The 24,376-nt window shown below is 48.2% G+C and overlaps 1 pseudogene; it reads right to left on the minus strand.

Annotated features, from left to right (window-relative positions):
* Positions 1-217: 217 nt before the first annotated feature.
* On the minus strand, positions 218-23,961 carry LOC147707812 (uncharacterized; annotated as a pseudogene).
* Between the last annotated feature and the right edge of the window lie 415 nt (positions 23,962-24,376).

Genomic DNA, 24,376 nt, shown 5'->3' on the forward strand with positions numbered 1-24,376 from the left:
ACCTCCGGTCTCTAAAATTTTAGAGGCAAAAATTAAAAAGCACTTCACCAGGGATGAAAATCCACCCCATAGACCGCGGGAGGGAGGGGATGGCGCATTTGGCACATCGCCCACGGCGCCCGTCTCCTGCAGGTACGCCTATTCAGCCCTCGGGACCGGGTCTCGTCGATGGTATTGAGGGTAGTCATCGAAAAAAAATTGGTAGTCACCCTTTCCCTTACTTGTGAATGTGCAGTGGAATTTTCAAAAGATATAAGCCTGACTCTTCTAAAGGAGGAACCTCATTCTGCACGTGCTCAGCACGGGACATGAGCGGGTTTAGCACTTCACTGGTGTTGTGGCTCTTTTCGTTTTGAGTCAGCGGCTCTTCTGGAGAGACGCAAAAACAGAGCAGTCGAGCTTCTTTAACATTACTTTAGGGTGGCCCTCAAGAATCAAAAGGGTCTCCTACTATCAGATGCACGTTGAATTCAAAAGCGGTTCAGCATGTGTTGAAGCAATTAATATATCCTTATAACTGAAAAAGCCTTACTTTGTTTTTGTCTTCCTTTTTCACGTAGACTCTTCTGTGTTATATTCATTGGTAAGGACAATTTTTAATTTAATTCCTTAGGAAACACAGCAGGTTATTTTTAGGGATGATACTGAGCACCAAATAGGACTTCAAGATTAGAAACTATTAACTCAGTATTCAGTGGCGGCTGGCATGAATCAGAGATGGCGAGGTGGGGGTGTAGAAAAATAAAAATAAACTTACCTCATCACTGCGTCTCTTCGAGTCCTGCCGAAACGCAAGCAGGAAGCACACATGCTCCTAAAGCCAATCACGACGCTGCTGTGAGCAGCATCGTGATTGGTCTGAGCACCATAGTTGCAGACCGAGACTATGAGCCTGTGCATGTTCTCCTCCAGGCTGTAATACAGCCTGGTGGAGAACATGCTAAGTGAGTATCACTGTTTGACTGGCCCAAGATGGCAGGCCAAACTGTCATGCGCATTACAGAGGCACACCACTTCTCCCCCTGCATTGTGAGCAGAGCAGATCAGCCCCCCCCCCCCCGCAAAACTGCCTCAGCAGGCAAAAATAAAATGATAATAACATCTAGTTATTATCATTTTATTTTTCCTTTTTTTAAACTGCTGAAAAGCAGTGGGGCAAAGCTACTGTCAGTATTTTAGGGATAGTCTAAGGACGGACTTCCGAAAATATTTAATTATTCCTGTGCATAGAACAGAAGGACCTTTTGATGTGAGGTTTATTCTTTACTGTTTTAACAGTTTCAGGTATTGTGCGTATGCATTAACGCTTTCTTATATGTGAGTGGAATGTCCATGTAGTGTAGTTGGGAGTGTCTTTAAGTACATTCAACACATCTATTTAGTAATTTGAAGCGTTCTAGAGTGGCATTGATTGGAAGGGAATATGTAAAACGAAAAGAACACTATGAGTGAAAGGTGTAGGAATAAAAAGAGAATGGAAAAAACGGACAAGACAGAAAACAGAGTAATAAAACCTTTGGCACGTCTTTTTTCGGCATACAGGAAGTTGCATTGTGGGACTTGTAGTTTTCTCTTTTAAACAGAGCTGGAAGGGGGCGTGGCCAAGATGGCGGGGTGAGCGGACGCTTCTTCCCGCAGCTCCTCCGGCCCGACTAGACTCGAGCCCTTTTTCATCAGCTTCTCTCCCCCCGCTGACGCTCAGCGGCTGAGAGGCGTGTGGCGGAGACCCTGGAGCACGCATTGATGCTACTTTGGCCCCGATTGCTCCGGTAGAAGCACCTTAAAAGACCGATCGCAGGACGACGGAGCGCCTTGGAGGCGGAGCAGATCGGAGCGCTGTCCGGACGCCTCAGCTGGGCCTGGTGCTGATGGCTAGCGACTTGGTGTGGGGATCGCCCCGGTGCTCGACGGGGATCAACGGAGGGCTGTTGGCTGTGTGATCCACTGCACGGGGGACCTGCCGAGTGAGTGTCGTGGTGCTTGAACTTGCGGTGGTGGCCTCTCCTGTGGCGAGAACCCCGGCCCCGGGGCCAGACGACGATCGATTTGGGATCGGAGCCAGATCTACTGTTTCTCCTTTCTAGCCGGACGGCCCTGGTTGGAGCTTTCCCCCATTTGCCTGGCTTTTGGGGTGGCCCCGGTGGCATCACCGGGCTCGGACGATCTGCTTGGCCCCACCCAACCGCCATCTTGTCTTCACGGAGACGGAGTCGCAGACCTCCTTCAGTGTCGCTTGCAGTCATCTCCTGCACCTCTGCCTCTGTACAGCTCTCCTTTCCTATGGGACGCGCCAGCCGGGGTTCCCCCAGTGGGGGTTCCAGTTGCTATCTTGGTCGGGCGCCCACGGCTCGCTGTGACTAGACTGGCCCGCCATTTTGTCATCTGTGGCGCAGGGCCCCTATCTGGCCGAGAGCTCCATATTGAGGGATTCTGCAGGTTGTTGGAAACTCCCCGAGGTGACCGAGGCCTGTGCCCCTTCTTCAGTTGAGTGCGACTGTGTACGGGACAAGGATGTCCGGAAGAGGAGGATCGAGGAAGGGGGACCGTACCCTGCCGGACATGCTTAGCCGGGCCCAGCAACAGCGGGACAGGGCGCAACCGTCACCGGCATCTTCCCGTGCCACAGCGGAAGCGACCGGGGGAGAGCCCCCTGTCACGAGATCCTTCATGGAGGACCTGTTCAGCTCGCTTAAGGAAGACTTCCAGACGCTGAAGCAGGAGGTGGCCAGTGAGGTACGCAAGGTCCTCAGAGAGGTGGAGGGCCTTGGTGAGCGGATAGAGACGGTGGAGACAGCGGCCCAACGCCGGGACGACAAGATTGTCCACTTGCAACAGGACGTTCTCCGTCTCCAGGAGCAATGTGTTGAACTCCAGGCCCACACCGAGGACCTAGAGAACAGGTCGAGGCGGAACAATATACGGGTACGGGGTGTACCGTCTGCAGACGAGGGGATGGACCTGGTGGGCTATCTGCAAGATTTGTTCCGGGAGATCCTGGGAGAGGCCGCGGACTTTCCTATCCGCATTGATAGGGCCCACAGAGTTGTCCGACAGCGTCAGTCGGCGGCGCCCCCGCCAGACATCTTAGCCTTCCTACCTGACTTCCCGCTGAAGGAGCGCATCATGTCCGAAGCCCGCAGGAAACAACCACTGACTTTCCGAGAGCGGCCCGTGGCGCTGTATCAGGACCTGTCCGCCATCACATTGCAGAAGCGCAGGTCCTTCAAGATTGCAACCGATTTCCTGCGTGAACATGAGACGCCGTACTCCTGGGGGCATCCCTTCCGTCTGATATTTCGTTGGAACGGGGTCTTCACCAGCTGCGCTCCTTGCAGGATATTTGCGGTGTCTTGGGGCTCACGGCTACGGAGGAGGATGGAGCAACGCCGTCTTGGAGGCGCTCAGATAGAGGAGGTCGGCGGAGGTCGGCGAGAAGACGATCGGCGGCGAGCGCCGGGCGGCCTGACTCGCCCACCATCAGAGCGGACATGGCCAGTGCCCTGAGAGAAGCGGCCAGGGACTCGACCGCCTCGAATGGTGTGGCCTTGACGGCCTAGACTCACTCCGGGGGAGATGGACACAGCTTCTTCGGAGCCAGGTTCGGGGGCTGGAGGGAGGGTCGGGGGGGAACGGGGGGAAGTGAGTGGCCGGACGTCCACTTTTACTACTTTCTGCAGACTTGTCCGTTTTGGGACTTGACTGGGACAATGGGTTGTTTGAGTTGGTATTTGGCTAGTTGCCATTGGTTCGTTTGGGGTGGGGTTGGGAGTTGTTCAGGGGTTGGGAAAGAACCGTCCGATGTTGCCTGTGTCCACGCTTGGCCTACTTTTACCTGTCCCACGCTGCTGCCCTGTGCCCCTCCCCCTCCAGTTACCTGCCCGCGACATAGCGCCCCCGGTCTCTGGGAGACATGTCGTCCCTGAAGGTGGTGCCCCTTAATGTTAAGGGCCTGAATAATCCTGTTAAGGGCAGGGCGATTTTGTCTCTGCTTGAGGGGACACAGGCTGATATCTGCCTCTTGCAAGAGACCCACTTGTTGTCCCGTGACTGCCATAGAATGCGCTCTGCTAGGTTTCCCACCCAGTTTTTCTCCTCTGCAGCGTCCAAAACTGCGGGGGTGGCCATTCTCATAGCGAGCTCCTTCAAGGGGGAGGTGTTGTATAAATATGCTGAACAGAAGGGGAAACTTTTGGCATACCGCCTCCGCCTGGGGGGCATATCGTTTACTGTTGGCTCCTTATATAGCCCGAATGATCATCAGGAACGCTTTTGGATTCAGTGCTGGTGGATGTCACTGCCTCCCCCGATCGTCATGTAATTCTAGGGGGTGACTTCAATATAGTCTTCGATTCGGCATTAGATAGGTCGGCGCAGCGGTTCCCGCAGACTGGGGAACTTTCCCAGGCCGGGAAGGCCCGAATCGCTGACATGGATTTGCACGACCTCTGGCGCTCACTCAACCCTACGGACAGGGACTACTCCTATTATTCGCATGCGCACCGGACCTACGCACGGTTGGACTATCTTTCAGTTAGTGGACCGATGCGTACCGCTGCCACGGCGGCGTACATTGGGGTCCTGACTTTGTCTGATCATGCGCCGGTCGTAGGTGCGTTTGCGTGGCCGGCGACCTTCCCCTCTCGGGGGGTGTGGCGCCTTAGGGACACCCTTCTGCACAAGAAGACAGTTGTGAAACATATTGAGGAGGCCATACGGGACTACCAGGCACATAATAGTAATTCAGACACTTCATTGGCGACGCAGTGGGCTGCGCTGAAGGCGGTTCTCAGGGGGGAATTCATCTCCGTCTCCTCGGCAGAAAACAGGGAGCGGCAGCGGAAGAGGGAGGAGCTGACTACCCAGGTACGGGAGCTCGAACAGGTCCACCGCCGTACGGGTGCTCCAAGGGTTTGGAGGCAGTTGAAGGCTGCTAGGAAGCTCCTGTCGGCGCTGGACATGGATAGGGCGGAATACGCAGCGTTACGTCTGAAGCATGCATTTTATACAGGGGGAGATAGGTGCGGCAAGCTCCTGGCGCATAGGCTCCGAGTCGCGCAACAGCGTAACGTCGTGAAGGAACTCTTGGGTGCGGATGGGGTGGCCATCTCTGGTGATGCGGAGGTGGCGGAAACCTTCTGCAGTTTCTATGAGGCGCTGTACACCGGGGAGCCCTCCTCACCGCGGGAAGCCGTGGAATATCTGGAATCTGTGCCCCTTCCGGCGCTAGGCCCCGCTCAGGCGGAATATCTTGAGCGCGATATCCACGTTGAGGAGGTAATTTCCGCTATAGCCAGACTTAAGCACGGGAAAGCCCCTGGCCCGGACGGTTACACGTCCCTGTTTTACAAAACCTTCTGCCCTGTCGTGGCCCCTATCCTCGCTCAGCTGTTTAACTCCTTCTCCGACCCGGGAGCCATCCCACCAGATCTTCTAACTGCGACGGTTTCAGTGATCCCGAAGCCTGGGAAGGACCGGGCCTTATGTGGCTCATATAGGCCCATCTCGCTCCTGAATGTCGACCTCAAGCTGTACACGGGGATTCTGGTGTCCAGGCTGGCCCTGCACCTCCCCGGTCTGGTTGAGGCTGACCAGGCTGGCTTTGTACCCGGCAGGCAAACTGTCGACAACACTAAGCGAGTGACGCACATTTTGGAAAAGGCTTCCCGGATCCCGGGCGAGCGGATGCTGCTGGCGGTGGATGCTGAGAAGGCCTTCGACAGGGTTCATTGGCCGTACCTCGAGCTGGTGCTCAAGAAACTGGGTATCGGTGATAAATTCTGCTCGATGGTTTTCAACTGCTATAGGTACCCTTCAGCGACGGTGAGGGTCAATGGGTGCAGCTCCCGCAGTTTTGCAATCGAGCGCGGCACGAGGCAGGGGTGCCCCCTTTCCCCACTCCTCTTTGCTCTTTACATGGAGCCGTTCGCCCAAAGGATCCGCCACAACCCGGATGCAATTGGGATCAAGATGGGGCAGTATGTTCACACGGTCAGCCTCTATGCGGACGATGTCCTGCTGACCCTGGATGACCCCGGAAGGTCCCTTCCCGCCTGCATCCACGAGTTGGATGCTTTCTCACGTGTGGCCGGTTTCAAAATGAATATGAGCAAATTGGTGGCTTTAGATGTGTCCTTGGCTACGGACACTAGACGGGACCTTCAGCGGCTCTTCCCCATGCAGTGGTCGTTGTCCCTGGTGCCATACTTGGGGATTCTGTTGGCGCCGACGCTGCCAGCGATGGTGACGGCTAATTAAGCTTCTCTCAGTAAGAAGATTAAGGAGGAGCTTGGCCGCTGGAGTAAGGGCCTGTTGTCTTGGCTTGGTAGGATTGCGGCGGTCAAGATGACGGTTCTGCCCCAGATCCTGTATCTTTTCCGAGCCTTGCCGCTCCAGCCTCCAGTGGGTTGGATCAGACAGACGCAAGCTGACATCTCACGCTTTGTCTGGCAAGGCCGCAAGCCCCGGATGAAGAGGGTTCTCTCCACGCTTGCCCCGGAAGCGGGGGGCCTTGGTATTCCGGACCTCCGTAAATACTTTCAGGCGGCACAGCTACGATACCTTGTGGAGTGGAGCAGGTGGGAATCCGATAAGCACTGGCTCTTTCAGGACCAGGCGGTTGCAGGGCGTACCCTCCAGGAAGTTCCATTCTTGCGCCGCGCTCACCGCCCCCCCAACCTTTATGCTTCCTTTGTGACGAGGGTTCCCTTGAGGGTGTGGGACGCGGTTTGCGAGGTCCGGGACCTCACCACGTTCCCCTCGCCATTTACGCCCATTATGGATAATCCTGACTTCTCCCTGGGGATGGAGCCGGGCGCTTTCTCCCATTGGAGGACGGCGGGCTGCAGAGCGCTTTTTCAGATCTATGGGTCGGAGGGAGTGGTCCCCTTTCAGCAGCTTCAGCAGGAGTTCTGCCTGACGGAGTTGGATAGACTGCGATATATGCAGGTCCGACACTGGGCGCTTCAACCCCAAGTGCGGGACACCGCTGATCGTCAGATAACACCATATGAGCGGTGGCTGGTGACCCGAGCCTCTGATGCTAAATTGATCACTGATCTTTACAAGTTCTTACAGCCCCCTCCGTTTTACTATTATAACCCGGGCAGGGAACGATGGCACAGGGAACTGGGTAGGACCCTTAGTCACAAGGAGTGGGACCAGATTGCACACCGGGCGAGACACTCAGCGTATCACACTGGCCTCACGGAAACATTCACTAAGGTGTCCACGTACTGGTACTACACCCCAGAGAGACTGCACGAGATGAACAGGCACATTGACAAGGGGTGCTGGAGAGGTTGTGGTCAGGTGGGGACCCTTTCACATATTCTTTGGGATTGTCCCTTGTTGGCCGCTTATTGGAAGGAAGTTCTTGATGAGGTGGACACGCATTTTGAAATTGAGTTACCGCGCTTTCCGGCGTATGTATTGCTGGGCCTTCCTAATGGCCTGATGTATCCGCTGAAGTCCCGTAGGGGCAGGCAAATCGCGATTGCGCTGGGCTCAGCGGTTCAGAACATCCTTATCCACTGGCGCACTATACCACGGCCCCCTCCATCACTGGCTGGTTGCACGGGCTTTGGCATGTGCTGGGTATGGAAAAATTGTCACTCATGGTAGCGGGGGAGATAGACCAGTTTGATGAGCTGTGGCAACCCTTTTGTGCGCTGTTGACTAACGAATTTAGGGAACTCACCTGTCCGAGGTACCTCAGGCTTCTAAGGTTGACACCACCAGTGATTCCAGCAGACTAGGAGGGATGGGGGGGCTGGGTTTCGGAGGGGGGGGGGTGCGGCTGGGGGGCAGGTAGTGTTATTGGCGGAACATTGGACGGGGGTGGTGTGGGGAGTTGGGGAGTTTTTGGGGGGGGTTCTAGGGGATGATGGGCTGGGCTTCTTTGTGTCATTACTTATTACTTCCTATGCTCAGACTGGTGGTGTTGATTATGCTCAGAATGGAGATATAGCATGTATTTCGCCTTTTCATTTGCTGTTGCTTCCTTTTCCATAGCGGACTATCCCACAATCGCACTCATTATGCCATGCTTATATCCTTGCTTTAATGTATGTGGCCCTAACCTCCTGTTCCCTCTCCCTATGTTTTTTTGTCTTAATAAAATGCTTTAAACCTAAACAGAGCTGGAAAAGAAGATAATAAACTTCAGGATCCCATAAACTGAGGGTCAAGATGTTGAATCAAAAATTAGTTTGTAACGAGTGGCAGAGTCATGAGGAGTGAACTCTGACAGTCACTATGCATTTTTTTTGTTTTAAAAAAAATCTGCCATAAGGAAATTGCAAGATTACAAAATTGATGGCAAATGTATCCCACCTAATTGGTGGCATATAGGTTTAATTTTAAAATACCTATAGGGTTAAAGCACCTGCTGCACAGATCATTGTAAAAACAGCAAGTTCCATTGTATGATAATGGTAAGATAACTGGCAGTTAATACACTTGTGGGAGAGATGTATGTGCAGTCTAGTCGCAGGCCTGACTCATCATAAAATAGTATAGATGGTTAATGTATGTTAAAATGGCAAAACTGTGAAATATCACTGCCACAGAACCAGGCTCCCCGCACTCAGTAACTGCTACTGATTTGATTACTTTTAACCGTTGCAAATTGTATTTTAATCCTATTTTGGGGTCTGTGTTGGGTGGGTGGACATTAGCTCTTTGGTTTCTCGCCACTTGCCGCTGGTCCGCCGCGCCTCCTCGTGCTTTTTGTTGGCATGCTTCAGGAAGTTTTAACTTACTAACTTCTTGTTCTATACTGCACCGCATATTTGGTGGTTAGTGGTCTAGCCTGCACAGTGTAGCGGACCCTTTAACCTGCGCCTACTTAAGGCGCATGGCAGAGCACGCGCTACTCACCTTGCTTCCTCGCTTTCAGTAACTGATACTGGTTTTTAGGTCTGGCGCCTAGCGTTGCGGTTCGCAGCATTGCTCGCTCAGCGAGCGACCTCATGTAGAGGGTTTGAAAATGGACCTAGGAATAGCTCACGCTCGTGCGTATGCTTTTCCTTTTGTCCCACGCTATTGGCCTTTGCATGCGTATTTTTATCAAAGACAGCATGCAATTGGCCTAAGGCAGTCGCATTGCTCCGCCCATGGCCTATTGGTGTCTATTACAGTCACTGCTGACATGTGTTTTCAATTATAGTGCCCAGACACGGGCGCGATAATTGAAACCATATGTCTCGCTGTGGCACGCACACCACTTGTTTTCTCAGCCTTGTAACAGCAGATCGAATCCACCCCCAAGTTTGGGAGGAGAAGCATACTTAAAGTTCTAACTCCACAAAGGCATTACGTAATGGCTGCTAAACACACATTGAGAAGCGGCCCCTGATTTAACAGGGAATTTACTCACACTTCATCAGGTCCATATTTATGCAGGCAGGGCCAAGCACAAGTGAATGTTTTACTGTTCAGTTACTTCGCATGTTCAGTCATTAATCCGCCAGAAGTCTGGTGCTGCGAGCTTGGAGGTGCAATGAGCGTTAAAAAGTGGCGGACGATTAAAATCGATGTTTAATGCATTTGCCAAGGAATGGCTTTTGTCCTGTGACCAGTACCGAGTGCACGAGGAGGGGCGCAAGAGCTCGAATGACTGCTTCAAACAGGGCAAGAGCGCCGCCATGACGCAGCTCGCCGCAGATGGGAATTTATAGGCGGGAAAAAATACTTTCCTATTTTCCCATGTTACAGTCGGACACAACAAAAGAGCCCTGGGCAGCATGGGAATTCCACCGCCAGGAAAAACCGAAGTACAAAAAAAAGCGGCTGCTCAGACCATTCTGAAACCCCCAGACTTAGAGCCTACTCCAGAAAAAAAAGCATAATTTTTTAAGTTGGGGCACGCCGTACTATACAGGCACTGATTCTCCTATGCAAAAAAATATACTCACGTAGTGAGCACAGTAATTTGCAGGAGCACAATCTTTTCAAAGGCGCAGGCACTTTTGCTGTGATAGAGAAAACATGCTTCTAGGCTCTGTGACGATTTCTAAAGTTGCGGAATATTAAATTAGCACCTCTTCAGGACTGACTATAAACCCATTTTTAGCCAACATACTTAAAATGTGATGTGTACACCACCACGTGGCACCATTTTTTCCAAAAAAGTCCTCCCAAAGATTCCAGAGGTAGAAAGATTGCCATGGGGGAACCCCCGTGAACCCTGGTGGAATGAGCCGGGTCTCTTTCCATGTTGCCCTCTGGGGAACAAGTTGCATCTTTTATCCAGCGCCGGGTATATCCGCAGGCTGCTCTCTTGTCCTGCATTGTGTGTAGCACACAAATAATTAAACAATCTGCATGTAACGTGTACCACTGTTAAGCAGTTCCATGAACCGCTGTAAGTAGTGAGGGCTGTAGATGGACTTGGGCGCAGGGCGTGCAGTGGAAGCCAGATAACTGCTGTACATTGCTGTAATGAGAGTCAAAGGGACCATTGACTTGCCTGCACTGGGGCACATGACATTCTTGCTATGCTACTGGCTGAATGTATCTAAGAAGAGAAATTGATTGACAACGTCATCTCCAGAGGTTAGCCTTAGCAAATCGGACTCCAGGCAACATGCACTGCTTGTCATATAATATCAAGTTTTTACGAAATTACTTTCAAACAGGCACTGCTAGCCTCCTCTTATGGACTTCACACTGATTAAAATACTCCCCAATGTTTACACTGAGGCATACCATGTGGAAATGCACTACCGTCTAAATAACTACGATAACCATAATGCATCGGGCACGATAATCTGAGGTATTAATACCTCTGACTGTGATGTAACTAAGCAACTGTGAAATAGTGGTTTAGAAGGTCGAAAATGGAATGGGAGACCAGAGAAAGATGAACCGGGATTAATTTTAACCGCCAAAGATTGTGTTTGAATCCTATGTTGGAGCGCCTGTGTTTGGCGGGGAGACTTTACCTCTCTGGTTTCTCGACGCTTTCCTGGCCGAAATCCTTCGCAATGCAAATATCTCCTTCCATATGTACACTGATGATACTCAGATCTACATAAAAATCGCATCTCTTGCAGAGATCCTCACCCTGAACGATGCCTTGAAGCTGACCGTCCGATTGCTCGCTTCAAACCAACTCAAGCTCAATGCTAATAAAACGGAGTTCCCCCTAATCTCTCCGCCCAAGAGCAGCTCTGAGATACAGACTTGGACCAGAGCTATCACAGCCTTAAACTGTTCCCCCACTATTGTGGACTCTGCCAAATCACTGGGTATCACCTTGGATTACAACCTAAACATGAGAAAACACATCCAAGCAATGGCCAAATCTGCCAGATTCCACCTGAGCTACCTATGGAAACTGAAACCCTTTCTAGCCGCTCACAACCTAAAACTAGCAGTCCAATCGTTAGTTATCTCTCTGCTGGAATACGGTTGCTCCACCCTCTCCGGTTTACCCAAGGTCACTCTGGCACCCTTAAAAGCTTGCCTCAACGCAGCCGCCAGACTACTCACTGGCTCTAGAAAATTCGATCACATCACCCCTCACCTGAAAGCGTTGAACTGGCTTCCCCTAGAGGCGAGGATTCACTTCAAGATGGCATGCATCACGCACAAGGCCTTACACTCCAACTCCCGGGCGTATCTAGCACAGAAACTTGTGATATCCGGAGGGAGCAGAAACTCACGATCGGCAAATACCATCCTACTCCGGCCTGCACGTTTTAAGAAAACAAAACCTACTACCGGGCTTTCACCGGGACCGCTCCAAGAATATGGAACTCCTTCCTGCCTGACATCAGAAGTATCCACTCCCTGGCACACTTCAAAAAAGAGGCTAAATCCTTCCTCATGGGTAAATTCCTTGGCTAACCCGCTCCACAGCCACCGAGAGACTTAATACCCTTGTGATATCCTGCTCTATTGTATGTTCCTTTACTCTGTAAAGTACACTGTGGTATAGTATTCCTTTCCTGTCAGTCCCTTAACGTAAAGCATTTCCTGCAACCTCCTCCCTAATGTACAACCTTCTTTTCTGAAAACTGTTCCTATGTTCAGCTTTCGCCCCCTCCCTCCTTTACACACTCCCCTTTGACCCCCTGCCTACCTTTGACCCTTGACTCTGTATAACCCTCTGATAACCGTCTTTGTTACATTACGCTATGAACCTGTAAAGCGCTCTGATACCCTCACGGGTCAAGTTCGCGCTCTATAAAACATTAAAATAAAATAAATAAAGCTCTGTAAATTCCATCAAGTAAATCAATCACATCCAATAAAAAACAAGTGACCAAGATATAAGGGAGGCATCAGACGATACCACAATAAACACACTCAGCGTTGACTGCAGAACTCCTCCTGAACCTACAACAACTGGAACGTGATAATCTAGAAACAAACAATGATACTGGCAGTCCAAATAACATCCCCTTTGGGACAGTAAATACCAACTTCAAGTAGAAATCTACATTTCAACCCATTATGCCAAGAGATTGCATTGATGTTTTCAATGAATTGATTACTGCTGATATAAAGCGATTAAATTATCGAACTGCCCCAGCAAAAAATATATTCATCAACAAGAGACATATAACAAACTTATCAAAAATTTACAAGAAAATGATCAAATTAATACCCGCTTTTCAGATAAAGGAGGGAACGTTGTATTATTGCCAAGATCTGAATACATGAAAGAGGCAACAGACCAATTGAATGACAGCAATTGCTACAAGAAGAGTAACATTCAAACGGCAAAAGCATCATGGAAAGAATTTTATTCCAAACTCATGGCATGGCGCAGTGACTCTTGCGTATGGACGAGTTCAAATTTTAGAAAAACGATCACCCTACAATGCCGGTCATATATTTCATCCCCAAAATACATAAACACAGTACTAAACCACCTGCCAGGCCTATATTATCCGCACGAGGAAGTCTCTTGGAAAACACCTCTAAATATATAGGCTTTTTCTTGCAGGAATTTGTTCATGGATTACTGTCATATATTCAGGACACTAGAAACTTCCTGAACCAATTGACTAAATACGAATGGTGTCCAGATTACCTCCTGATATCCTTGGATGTTACTTCACTATATACAAGCATCCATGGTGTGAAAGCAATTGAATATTATCTGGGATAGAGACCCCTGCATCTATTCCATCATAATCGGAAGTTGATTAACATGATATCCTATTGCCTTGACAACAACTATTTCTTGTTTCAAAACCAAAGGTACCAACAAACAAGAGGAGTAGCGATGGGGGCATGTTTTTCTCCAAGTTACTCTTGCCTCCACATGGGTTGGTGGGAGGAAATGGTCTTAAGAACTCAATACAGTGAAATAATGGTACAATCATATTATAGCCTGATTAAGGTATATAGATGATGTATTTATTATCTGGCAGGGTACAGAGACAATGGCAGGAGAATTTGTAAAAGCTATCAATGTTAAAAAATTGAACTTAAATTTCACAGCTACAATCAGCCAATAAGCATTTAATTTTTTAGATGTAGAGGGTTTTGTCCATAATCAACAAATCGAGACCAGATTGCACCGCAAAGACACTGCAGGAAACAGTGTATTACACGCTTCTAGCTACCATCCACAACATCTCATACATAGCATACCCTATGGTGAGATGTTGAGAATGAGACACCTGTGTAGCATAGATGCAGATCTGTCAATTGAACAAAAACAAAGTAAGGAACGTTTTTTGGCTAGAGGCTATAAAGAGGAGACAATTAATAATGCAATCAAAAAAGCCAACAAACTGGACAGGTTGGCATTGATATCCAAAATCGCCCCAGTAGTCATGAAGTCAACACAAACATCAAATGATGAGACTAGACTCATATTAACGCCTTAACCGCAGTGGTTTTTCCGCCCCGGTGCGGGCGTTCTAAAGGGTGGGCGGGGCTTCGTTGGCCGACGGCAGCACTGGGGAGGGAGTGCTCCCGTCTGCCAACGGCCAACAGGAGCACGGAAGGGGTTAACATATAACAAACAACACAAAGCAATACGCAAAATAATCAACAAAAATTGGATGGTAGTGTGCAGTGACCCTAAGGCAAAGATCTCCCACAACACCCGAACATTACGTTTAGAAAAGCAGGCTCCATGAAGGATGCCCTTGTTAAAAGCTGTCCCGAGATTAGCCTCACAACCAACTGGCTAACAAAATGTAATGGAGTCTATAAATGCAATAATTGCAGAGCATGTAGATACGGGGGTCAATAAAACTTTCTACAATATCTCTTTTAGAACTTAGCCTATTAAAATTAATAAACTTTTAACATGCCGTACCGAGTTTGTGATTAACATGTTGAAGTGCTCTTGTGGGTTGCAGTACGTGGGTAGTATGAAATTACAGGCCCACAAGAGAATACTGCAACACATGAGAGCAATCCCGAACTCTGATCCAACCTACCCAGTGGCATGTAACTTTAGGGAGTATCCTGAAAACAATTTGGACCATCTTAAATATTTCTTGATTGACACCATTCCAAGCTCAAGAAGAGGGGGTAATCGGGAAGCTAAGCTTTGACAACTAGAGACTAAATACATTATCTAATTGGACACCAAGACACCTAATGATCATAATGCCATTGAGGACTTTTATACATGCCTGTAGTTAACAAACTTACAGAACTGTAATTCCCCCAAATATGACCAATATTAATAAAACATACACTTCCTTTCCCATAGATCTGCAACATGCTGCCATAGCATTATGCTATCAAAAATGAAAATCTTTTTAGTAATAATTTAAAATAAACTTTTGTTACTAAAAAATCCTGTTTTTAAAAAAAAATTTAAATCATATATTTATATCATTTGCACTTGATTTACTTTTTTGAAGTTAGACATTGTGTAAATTCCAGTGTCACATAAAGATACCAGATTTTGATCCGGTGTATGAGCATAGATAAGTATTTTTACATAATGTGATGTAATATTTATGTTTCCATTAAGATTTTAACTCATTTTATACCTTAGTGTAAGAGTGAAGACATGAAAATGGTTTTTAGTAGGGGTCTTAAATCAATATATACTTTATATGTTTGTAAACCCTGCTTTGTACATGTATTATACAAGATTTACAAAACAAAACAAAAGGTTTTGCACAATGAGCGAACTTTGACTCATAAAAACGTTCAGTCGACAATCGTAACATGCAACAAACAATGTATTTGACACAATGATTTCTACTGGGTGGAGAAGTGTGGCTCACTGGTTAGAGGAGGCAGACCTGGAAGCAGAGGTCAGCCCGGGACCAGGATTCAATTCCCGGCTCTGCAGGTCTTGAGTATGAAAATGTCCACTCGACAATCCTCACTCCGGTGCCTACTCGATTCATGGGTTCACACTCTGCGACTCTGGGCAATAGCTTGCTTAATCTCCACAACGGCCCAGTCGCGGTGGGATGCCTGGCTTTCACCTTGTGGATACCCTGCCGGGGTATCTCACAGGGGAATGCCAGGACGGGTTCCCTAAGCAAGCGCTTGGATACCCGGTCGGTGATTTGCGCTATATAAATACATGTACATTTACATGTACAACTAGTTACATCAGATTGCCATTGATACGTTCTTTGTATTTTTATCATGCATTGCTACTTATTGCTATTTATTGCAGTTTTGCACCTATATAGAATTTACTGGACAAGTATTTTCTCGAGGTCTATTAGGAACCGTGGTAGTCATGTGTGTAAGCTCTGGCATTTTAAATGTATCAGGATTCTCCAAAGGCGTGTCATGTGATCAAGGTCTTGTGAGACCGCAACGCGTCATGGTGTTTGGTATGGCCAAGTAAACACAATTGAAGCACTGAATTGTGGTTTGCTCTTCGTTTTTCCCACAGAAGGGAAGCTGACGTTCACAGAGGAATTGGTGATTTTATATATATATATATATATATATATATATATATATATATATATATATATATATATATATATTAGAATTACACCCTTTTGAACAACTCTAATGTGGGAGGGCTTGAGAGTATGTATGCAGCAGGTTAATGTGTTTGAGAGCGGGGATGTGTGTGTGAGACTGCGCCTGTGAAACTGATTTTTGTGAGATGTGTGCCCATGAATGGTAATATGTGAAAGTGTGGGTTTGTGTGTGCGCTTAATTGAGATTTAATAATGGCAAGAGTGTTCATGAAATTTTGTATGCACACTTTTGTTTTTAGATCGAGCCTAGCGCAGCGCGCATGCGCTGCTCTTTGGGAGGCTTCTCTGTGTGGGTCTGACTCCTCCCACACATTGGATTGGCCTTTGCATGTGTCTTTAAATAATGAAAGCATACCAAAGGCAGCTGCATGCCCTCCTCCTTTCCAATGTGTCACTCCCACAGCGTTTTACTGTCGGGAGAGATCAGCGACGCGCAGGGTGGCTGCATTCCTGGTGGGTCTTTAAACACCGGGAGTCCCCGCCTGAATCTGGTCTATTGGCATGTGTGCCTAGGGTGCTTATGAAAACATCCTAACTAGGCTGCAAACCTTCCTCGGACACGCTCATGGAGCAAAACCTTAGCTTCTGTTAGTTGCTCTGCCAAACCTTCGAAGTTGCAGAACCTCCGCCCCCATGCATCATAGCAGGCACAACAGACCAGCGAACTCCAAGAAGCAAATTGCAGAAGACAGAAGGCTTTTAGTTTAGACGCCTTCTTTTCAAAACAATTTTGAGGCGGTTCAGACAGGCGGTTACACGCAATGTGACGTGCTTTCGTGTTTGCTTTTTTTTCTTTCCTTACAGCTTGAGCGCACAACTTGCAGGACGCTGTTCTTTATGTTAGGCGTGTTGCGAGCATGTTACTTCGGATTTAATTGTGCTTGGAGTCTTTGATTATGTTTTCGTTTTGTTTCTGTTCATGATTTATGAAATGTTATTTCTTGAAATCCGCGCATTGAGCTTGTTATACCTGATACATCGTTTTTACGCAGCATAATTCTACCAGCGGGATTTACTGATTGATGCAGCGAGATGTATTTATTTAGAAGCCAAACTTTTGGAGTGGTGCACCGCTCGATATTGGGACGAATGGCAGTCAATGAATCAATAAGTCATATGGTATTAAAGTCTTGAATAATCCTTTATTTTCACAAAATTGCCAGCCAACGCGTTTCGTTCATGAGAATATTTAGCATGTTTTTTGTTTGCATTACGATAGACCTTAGTGCATTATGATAGACTTCATTGCCATAGTATCTTTAGGCACTGTCACGATCAGCATTTCTTGTATTCCAAACTTCACTATTGTGCATTTAAAGACGTAAGCATTTTCTCTTTATAATGTTGCTCACTCTGTTTTGTATTTCACTATATAACTGGTGATTCCACAGATGCTAGGAGCTCAGTGGTGCGCTGCAAGAGGGCTCGTTGTGATCCTGGCATGTTGCACAAATGCCCTGATCTCACTGGTGCGCGTCAGGGGTGCTCTGCTTTCCAGGTGTGTTGCTCAAATATCATGATCTCACTGGTGCGCTGCGAGAAGATTCGGCCTGTCCCTGGTGTGTTTGCACAGATGCTGCGATCTCACTAGATCGCAGCGAGACAATGGGTCTCTGGGCTTCCTCGTGTGTTGCACAAATAGCCTGATCTTACTCGTTGGCTGCAAGAGGGCCGTGTGTTCCTGGTGCGTTGAACAAATGCCTGAAGTCCCCCACTGCGCTGTGAGGAGGCTTTGTGCCTCCTGGTGTGATGTGCAATGCCTACCCATAGTAAACAGGCCTAGACTACCCGAATCGATGTGAGAAAGTTGTTGAGTTCAGTTTCATGTGATGCACGGACCCCCTCTTATACAATGTAGCCCCTGAGGGAGGGAGTTTGGGGGGGGGCGGGTCAACCAGACTGCCCTTTACAAGGCTGCAGGGGGTTAAATCAGTCGCCAGCCTGAGTTTTCACAGTGGGTATTTGTTTTCACTGGAGAGGCAGCGAAGCCCTCGCTGTGCAGACTTGATGGGCGCGAGTTGTGTCCTGTCTTTTCTCTCCATGTCCTCCCAAAGCTGCGTGTAAAATTGGGATGGGATGCAAGCTGTTTCAAATGGGGATGTAGCTCTGTGTTAGAGCGCATGCCTCACATGTATGAAGTCCCAAGTTCAATCCCTGGCAACTCCGGTATTTTTCTTAGCTTGTCGGTTAATCAAATTTTGACTTTTTAAACAAACCTCTTTATAAAAGCAGCATTGTGTTCGCATCATGCAGTCGAAAGTGAAATTTACATTAAAAACACCAACAACAAAGCATTCAGAAAGGCAAAACCTCATTCTTGAAGTGAGAAAAGAGATATTGCGTAACCCGACTGGATAACCTCAAATGCTTTTTAAACGTTTGACTTCTGGGAACACCCCAATTAATGATTACTGGAAACTGGGGTCCCAGTCATTATTGGAATGGGGGCCCACCACTGAGTCATGACTGCTAGCATAGGGCCCAGCCTAAGCATTGTCCTTGATTTGAACGGCAAAACAATATACAACAAGCATTTGCAATGCAATAGGTCTCGCATGTACGCGAGTTTGAGCTATTGGCATTGAAAATGACAATGCTTTTTATTTAGGTTTTTAAAAAATTAATAAAAGGCTTTGTCATTTACAATGCCAATAGCTGAAACTCGTGTAAATGCGAGACCTATTGCATTGCAAATGCTTGTTGCACTTGTGACCAAAGAGAGAATGTGAATGTAAGCAGGTGCTTATCCGAGTGTGTAACAGCAACTAAAACCGACATGCCTTTTAAGTGAACACATTACAAAACACCTCATCACTAATACTGACGCCTTGAGTCCCTCTGCAAGAGAGTTTCGAACAAGATGAAGAGGAAAATAGTGCAACTATGAGGGACAGAGGTACAGGAGAGCGTGTGTTTGTGAGTAAGGGGTTTTCCAAAATAGAACAACTACTGCTGAATGTCCCTTCTTTCGGGACCCTTCAGAGCGCAGCCTCTTTCTTCCACAGTTTAGTGCTTGACAATTTGGCTGGACTTCAAGATAAGCGACCTCCCTCGGGTCCGGCGTGCCGCGGCTCTCTCTCCAGCGATTTAAGGTGCAAATGACCATCCGAATGCATTGCTATAGGGGAGGTCTGACTGCGAGTGAGGAGACAGGCATGACATGTGTATGCCTTAACTGACTGAGCCCGAGAAGAGACCTACTCTGTGCTGATTACAGTCTTTAAACACCGGGAGTCCCCCGCCTGAATCTGGTCTATTGGCATGTGTGCCTAGGGTGCTTATGAAAACATCCTAACTAGGCTGCAAACCTTCCTCGGACACGCTCATAGAGCAAAACCTTAGCTTCTGTTAGTTGCTCTGCCAAACCTTCGAAGTTGCAGAACCTCCGCCCCCATGCATCATAGCAGGCACAACAGACCAGCGAACTCCAAGAAGCAAATTGCAGAAGACAGAAGGCTTTTAGTTTAGACGCCTTCTTTTCAAAACAATGTAGATTTTTCTAGTATTCATGACGGAAAATCTTAATTTTATTAAAGACACGGAGGCGAGTATTATGCTTTCTTATCTTGCTTTATTTTATACAGCAGCCAAGATAAGTAAATAACTACAGTTCCCAGAGGGCCAGAGGGCAAACTGGGCCATGGGAACGAAAAAACGTGAGAGTACAGTAACCAATCACCATGAGCCTAACAGATAAAGGCCCTAACTGACTGCGCAGCTTCCTCTTTTCGCTGGCGAGCAGATCAAGTATAGTCATTAAACAAAGGAAAAATGAATAAAATTAAGGATATAGCCAAAGTCCAGGAACATAAGTCTTGCATCAGGGGAATCCAAGGAAGAAGACCAAACAGAAGTCCAGGAGGAGGATCCAGGAGCGCTGGAATTGGAGGACTCGAAGGAGAAGATCGAAGAAGTCGAAGGGTAGATCTTCTAAGATGAAGCCGGTGGCAGGGCTGGATTCGCTGTAGGGAGGGAGAACAGATGTTAAGAAGTTGCGGCGGGATAATACTCGCCTCCGTGTCTTTAATAAAATTAAGATTTTCCGTCATGAATACTAGAAAAATCTACATTTTATGGCAAGACCGGAGGCTCCTATTATGCTTGTTTAAAGCATATTAACAACATCAGAAGCCACAGTATGAACAGGTTTGCAATAGAACATGCAAAATATACTGTCATTTGACCAGTCTGCTGATCTCAGAATGTCTTCCAGACGAGAGCCAGACCAAAAGGCTGTAGAAGCCATGGCTCCCCTGGCCGAATGAGCTCCGAAAACGGAGACGTCAATACCGGCAAGAGACATGACCCAACGGACCCAACGGGCAAGGGTAGGGGAAGAGACAGGGAGATGGGGTTTAATAAAAGAAATAAGGAGTTGAGAATGAGAGGGCGTTCTGAGATCAGCAGTTCGGTGTTCATACACTTTTAAACATTGTCCCACACACAGTTTAGGATGATCTGGAAAGTAGGGGTAAAACACTGAATCCAAATTAGTCTTGGTACGTCTGCGTATCTGAAACATCACACCTGAAGGAGAATATTGGCGAGTAGAAACATCTAGAGCCTTAACATCAGAAACTCGCTTGATGGAAACTAGACATAATAACATGGTAAGTTTAGCAGATAGCATTTTAAGTGAAAGAACAGCATTGTCTGGCCAACTAGAAAACAATTTAAATATTACTGTAACATCCCATAAAAAGGTATACTTAGCCAACGGTGGTTTTGCACAACGTACACCTTTGAGAAGACGACAAATCATAGGGTGAGCGCCAACTGGTTTACCATCGATTTGGGAATGGTAGAGGGAGATGGCAGAACGGTAGAGATTGATGGTGCGGTAAGCCTTACCGGCACTGGCCTGTGAACCAAGAAAATTAATTATGAAATTCAGAGAGGCTGAAATGGGATCGAGGTCCCTTTCCAAACACCAGCTTGTCCAAAGAGACCAGGCGGATCTGTATGCCTTGGAGGTTCCTGGAGCCCAAGCCTGGCTGATGAAGATCGAAGCCTCTTGTGAAATGAGGACGTCAGAAGAGGAAGGCCGGAAACTTTCCAGGCCGAGAGTTGCAGGGAGGAGTCGAGAATGAGACTGTGCTGTTCGCCTTGAGGGTTGAGGAGAAGATCCCCGAAGGAGGGAAGTAGGACCGGGAAGTCCACTGCCATTTCGAGAAGAGTCGGAAACCAAACTTGGGCCTGCCAGAAGGGAGCAACAAGAACCAGGGACGAGGACTGGCGGCGGACCTGAGAAAGAACCCTGTTGATCATCAGGAAAGGAGGAAAGGCATAATGGAGATGACAAGACCAATCTTGCAGGAAGGCGTCTGTCGCCACAGCCAGGGGATCCGGGCGCCAACTGTAGAACTGGGGTAATTGGGTATTGAGACGGGAAGCAAAGAGATCGATAGAGAAAGGGCCCCAAAGACGGGAAAGAGAGAGGAAGACGGATGGACAAAGCTTCCAATCGCTGGAATCTCGAAGAAATCTCGAGTGCCAATCCGCCACGCTGTTGAGATCTCCAGGAAGATACTCTGCTGTCAGAGAAAGATGATGGGCGAGACAAAACTCCCATAGACTCTTTGCCAAGTCCGCTAGTGGTTTGGACCTTGTTCCGCCAAGATGGTTGATGTAGCGGACCGCAGAAACATTGTCCATGCGGAGGAGAATAGAACAGTGAATCCTGTTTTTGGAAAGGCTTTTGATCGCAAAGGAACCTGCAAGCATCTCTAAACAGTTGATGTGCAACCTGGACTCCTCGGCGGACCATGAACCTCCAGTCGAGATTGGTCCACAACGGGCGCCCCAGCCCGACAGGCTTGCATCTGATTCTAAGACTAGATCTGGGGCCGTGGCGAAGATAGTGCGCCCGTTCCACGCATCCAAATGGTCTATCCACCATTGAAGTTCGGTGCGGGACTCGGGGTCTAGAGCCACGAGATCTGAATATGCGAGGCCTTGTCGAAGGTGACGAATCTTCAGGCGTTGGAGAGCGCGATAATGGAGAGGGCCCGGGAAGATGGCCTGAATGGAGGAGGAGAGAAGACCGACGATCCGAGCAAGAGATCGAAGGGATAAAAGAGAGGACTGAAGAACAGATAAGATCTCCGCTTTGATCTTGGAAACTTTGGAAAGGGGTAGGCGCAGGGACGCTGCAACAGAGTCCACCAAGAAACCCAGAAATTCCGTGTTTTGAGATGGAGTCAGAGATGACTTGTCTACGTTGATGAGGAAACCCAGATCTAATAGAAGGGACTGAGTTAACGACAGGTCGGAGAGGTGAAACAATAGTTGATCCCTGACCACTGGAACTGAAGAAATTTCCAATGGGAGTGATGAATGGGAACCGTGAGGTACGCATCCTGAAGGTCCAACCGGACCATCCAGTCGTTGGGGCGAAGAGTGTCCCTCAGGTGTAAGATGGTCTCCATTTTGAAATGGCGGTAAACCACAAATTGGTTGAACCATTTTAGGTTGATGACCGCGCGGAGTTTCTTGTTTTTCTTTTGAACAAGAAAAATGGAGCTTAGAAAGCCTGAGGAGTCGAAGGGAAAAACCTGAATCGCTCTTTTGAGGAGAAGAGCTTCGATCTCGTTTGAGATTTGAGATGTCATGAGAGTGGAAAAGACGAGAGGGGGAGGAAGAGAAGACTGGACAGGAGGGGAAAGGAATTCTATTAGGTAACCTTGTACTGTGCTTAAGACCCACGGGTCTGAACTGAGAGTGCACCACTTTTGAAGAAACAGTTTTAGGCGACCCCCCACAGGAGGGGAAGAAGAAAGGCTTACCTTGTTGATTGGAGTTTTGACGATATTGTCGTTGACCTTTGCCTTTGAAACCACGGCCACGTTGGGGATAGAATTGAGGCTTGTAGTCTTGGTTGTTGTTGAAGGAGCCTCTGGAGCCTTGGTTGTAAGGACGGCCGGAAGAGCGGCCCCTGCCTCTGCCGGCCCGTCCAAAAACCCGAGGGGCGAAAACTTTTTTGACTGTTTGTTGGGCCTTGTCCAAGGATGCAAAAGTAGAAACAAATCTACTAAGGTCACGAACCAAATTTTCTCCAAAGAGGAGACCATTCGCCTTGGGGCCAGGATCCATGGGTGCCTGATTAGAAAGTTTAGGATCCAACTTGATTAGGAGACCTTTACGGCGCTCGTGAGTAATTGCGGAGTTGGCATTTCCAAGAAGACAGAAGGCACGTTGAGCCCACTTAGAGATATCTTCAGCAGAAAGCTCAGAACCTTCTAAGCGGGAAGCTTCCGCTAAATCAAAGATGCGGGCGAGGGGGCCCACAATGTCCAACAACTTGTCTTGGCAAGTGGTCCAAGCTTTATCAACCCCTCTGCGAGGGTCCTTGCCGAATTTGGAGAAAAAGGTGAGGAGTGGTTGGTCGATGGAAGGGACCATAGTGATTTTGTCGGGAAGAGAAGGCTTAGGGCATTCTGATTTAAGCCTGGCTCGTACCGGAGCTTCTAAAGGGAGACGTAACCTGGCAGAGATGTACTCTCCCACATGGTGGGAAGGGAACCATTCGGTAGAATTAGGGTGACGGATAGTGGAGGGATCAAACATGGGAAAACCCTCAGAGTCAAACACGGGTTCAAAAGAAAAAGAATCCAATTTTGGGGATTTAGCAGGGGGGGGGGGAAGGGTCAGTGTAATCAAAAAGGTCAATCAATTGGTCAGCGTCATCGAAATTAGCATCATCATCATCATCGTCCGTGTCCAAAATGGTGGAAATTACCAATTTTCTCCTAGGAGACTCTGCATGTTTCTCTTTTTGCTTACGTTTGCCTTCGGAGGCAACAAACCCCTCCTTGGAAGGAGGTCTGGGAGGAACTGAGTCCTCAGTCAAGTGCGAGGAAGACTCGCTAATCAAAGACGCTTTTTTATGGGGACGAGATTGAGCAGAGAAATCCACCTTTTTCTGTCTGCTTTCCCCCGCAGACTGGGCCAATAATTTGGACATGATGCTCAACATTGAATTTTCCATGTTTTTAGACATTCTCTTCATAGAGACTTCCACAGCCGTTTCCACAGAGTTATTAATACATTTATTTAAGTCCTTTTTGAAGGATTGAGAGTCCTGAGAAGGGACCTCCTCCGAGGAACTATCGCGTTCCATGACCAGGCTGTTGCAAAATCACCAAGTATGCACAGGAGAAAAGAATAGAGAATTCTGAGGTAGGCGAGGGTTAATGAAATTGCAGGGGCGTGTTAGAGGCGGGCCGGGAGGCGTGACGCTCGAAGGAAGCCAGGGAACAGAACCGGAATGCAGGCGGACTGAACGCTGGTGACCGGAGGCTTTAGCCGAGGTGAGGAGAGGACGGGGAAGACGCGCGAAGCAGCGCGAGGAAGGGAGCTACCAACGCGTGGCAGCAGGGGAGGGGTGGGAGAGCGAGGGAATGCAGCTCGTAATGCCCAGAGACACGCGCGTATAGCGC

The sequence above is a fragment of the Lissotriton vulgaris genome, chromosome 6 (assembly GCF_964263255.1).
Source record: "Lissotriton vulgaris chromosome 6, aLisVul1.2, whole genome shotgun sequence".
NCBI lineage: Eukaryota > Metazoa > Chordata > Amphibia > Caudata > Salamandridae > Lissotriton > Lissotriton vulgaris.